At 49.2% G+C, this 3051-nt stretch overlaps 1 non-coding gene across 1 annotated transcript; it reads right to left on the bottom strand.

The window, feature by feature from the left end:
* Positions 1–1827: 1827 nt before the first annotated feature.
* On the bottom strand, positions 1828–1900 carry trnav-uac (transfer RNA valine (anticodon UAC)). Its single transcript has one exon. It is a non-coding gene; the product is annotated as a tRNA-Val (tRNA).
* Positions 1901–3051: the final 1151 nt, after the last annotated feature.

Here is a 3051-nt window from a genome sequence, read left to right as displayed (position 1 = left end):
GCGTGGTCTGACACACATAGCAAAGCAGAGTTCGCCACGTGCTGTCCTAGAGGTCGCTTATCCTCTGGGGATGTTTCCCCTTCTCGGGGGGACAGCACTGAGCAGTTGTGCTTAGAGTTTTACCCCCGTTTCCGATTTGTGTTAACCACTGGTTGCACTGTTGTGATCCGTGCTTGTGTACAGCTGCCTTTGCAACATCCGGTTTGAGAGGGTGTTTCTGTTCCAGGTGCCTTGTGATTTCTGCATATGGCTTCTGGCAGGGGACTCAGCACTTCTCTCGTCATAGATGTGTCGATGTTCTCTCTGGGAGGGACATCTTTGTATTGTGTATTGTGTGTTTATTGTGTATTGCGTGTTGCTCCGTTGATCTGTTTTTGTGCGGTGTTGTGTTATCTTTACCCGGTGTGAGCGGCTGTTCGGACTCACCGTCTGTCCGGTGTCAAAGAAGGGAGCTGCAGATACAGAAAACGCAACCCCATTAACACCAGAACCGCCAAAGACGGTCATAATGACCGCTTTGGCGGTCATTATGACCGTCTTTGGATTTTCAAAGTTTAATAACTTTGTAAAAAAGGAAAGAAAAGAAAAGAAGAAGAAGAGATATAGACCTGCCACTCCTTGAATGCGTCTTAAATTGGATATATTTGCATTAAAAAGTAGTTTTAGATCAATTGCACGCGGAAAAAAAAAAAAAAGTTACGACAAGCTCCGCCCAAAACAACCGGGAGCGGTCAGAATGACCGCGAGTGATTTGCGCGTGACCGTGCGCATCACGTCACTATTTGCGAGGTGTGTTCGTCGCGTTCTTTCCTCCGTGAAGTTCGTCGCGCTGTCCTAGAGACACACCAGCGCCCTCCAGTGGAGAGAAATAGTCTACACTTGACGTATGACGTGTCCAACACGTCTGCGTACAGACGCAGCGTCACTGCCTCCGAGGCGCCGCAGAATTTACAGGCGCTGGACGGCGGCCATTTTGAATCGTTTGAACAGTTTTATTAAAGCTGTTGAAATGTTAATTTCGGCGTCCAGTTAGTTTCTTAACATATGTAATGAGCCATTTTGACCACCCGCGGTCGTCCTAGTAGGTTTTTTTTTAAGTTCCGGTCGTTGTTGGTGACTGTTTAAATGTTTATTTTCAGTTTTTTTCTTCCACTTTTTCAATTTTGCTCTTCAAGTTTGACCATGATGTTTACACCAATACAAGATAGCATTATAGCTGTTAAACTTGGTGTCAGTAGTTCCCTACCGGACATGCTAACACGTGTCCTGCATTAATATCTCGGCTCGGTATTTATCCTGACAGAATATAGAGCTTAAAAACCGGCCGTCAATTTGACCGCCCGCGGTCGTTTTAGGTAGGGGTGAAATGCAGGTTTCAGTCACTTTAACTCTGAAAGGTGAAAGGGTTTAGTCTGCAGGCGGGTGGTCAAGCAAACAGTCACATTCCTGCATATTTACAACCAACTATAACACGTCACAAAATATGATCTCTGAATTTAGTGCTTTGAGGCCGATCATGGACATGCGCACCTATAAGCTTCCACTGTGCAGGCTCTCTCTCTCTCTCTCTCTCCCTCTCTCTCTCTCTCTCTCTCTCTCTCTCCTCTCTCTCTCTCTCTCTCTCTCTATTTCTCTCTCTCTCTCTCTCTCTCTCCTCTCTCTCTCTCTCCTCTCTCTCTCTCTCTCTCTCTCTCTCCAGGCCTACGTGTTAGCAGGCATCTGAATATGGTAATAATATTTAACCATCCATCCATCCATTATCCAAGCCGCTCATGCTGCTCTCGGTGTCGCGGCGGTGCAAAAGTGAACGTGTAACAACACAGACGGTGGTTCCACCGGGGCTCGAACCCGGGACCTTCTGCGTGTAAAGCAGACGTGATAACCGCTACACTATGGAACCGCGGCACTACTCGGAACCATCAGGGCTCTGTGATAGTCTGGCGGACCCCGGACCGGCCGCCGTGGCGGGAGTCCGGTCTCGCCTGTCTGCGTACAAATAACGCGATGTGACACGTTCACATCGCGTGCAGCGGACACGCCAAAACCCACGTCTGCGTGCGGACGATACGTCAGTCCTCTCCATTAACTTCCGTGGAGCTGATGCGTCCCACGGCCATGACGTCACCCGCGAGGCTCGATTCGCCCGGTTCACCTGATGCGCGGACAAAGGCTGCTGGGATTGGCTCCGGCAAGCCTCGCGACCCTGAGAGCAGGATAAGCGGTTTGGATGATGGATGGCGCCTCATAATGCCCAGATTCTTCCTCTTCTTCTTTTTTTTTGCCTTTTTCTTTCTTTCTTTCTTTCTTTCTTTCTTTTCTTACTACCGTTCTTGCTACTAGAAACTGAGAAACTGCTTTGTGGAGGAAAAGGTTATTTATATTCAAGAAAGGAGATCATCCCTTATGCAAATCATCCATTCTGGACCTGCCGTTAAAGCAGCTTTGCCTCCTCAGGACCAGCGTGTCCCTCTTCAGTCTGGGAAGAAGAACTCACTGGATCCTGTGGATCCTCTTCAACTGGTTCCTCCTGTGGAGGACTCGCTACCCGCTTCAACTGCTTGATGGCACACACACACACACGCACACACACGCACACACACACACACACACGCCACGCCACGTGGTTTCCTGTCGTTGTCTGTACTGGTGTACTGGTGTACTGGTGTACTGGTGTGCAGGACGGGCTGATTAAGTGGTGATTAAGTCCATTTGGCAGGTACTGACCCACTGCCTCGAGTTAATTGGCTTGGAACCTTTCGTTTGCATACGCCGACACGCACGCGCGTCTTCGTCTTCCTCATCCTCACAGTCCCCACAGAGGTTCCACATGCAGACTAACACACACACAAATACACAAATTGCACAAAAACACAGACAGCAGGTCAGTGCTGTGAAATACCCAACAGCCTTCTCCTGGATTCTCTACCTCCTTTATTCACACTGTCTCTTTCTGCCTGTCTTTCTTTCCCTCTGTGTGTCACTCTCCGGCACTCTGTCTGTCTGTCTGCCCACCTGTCTGTCTGCCTGTCTGCCCACCTGTCTGTCTGTCTG

The sequence above is a fragment of the Lampris incognitus genome, chromosome 12, assembly GCF_029633865.1.
Source record: "Lampris incognitus isolate fLamInc1 chromosome 12, fLamInc1.hap2, whole genome shotgun sequence".
Classification (NCBI taxonomy): Eukaryota; Metazoa; Chordata; class Actinopteri; order Lampriformes; family Lampridae; genus Lampris; species Lampris incognitus.
Note: the sequence above shows the minus strand (reverse complement) of the source record. Positions and strands in the feature narration are given on the sequence as shown.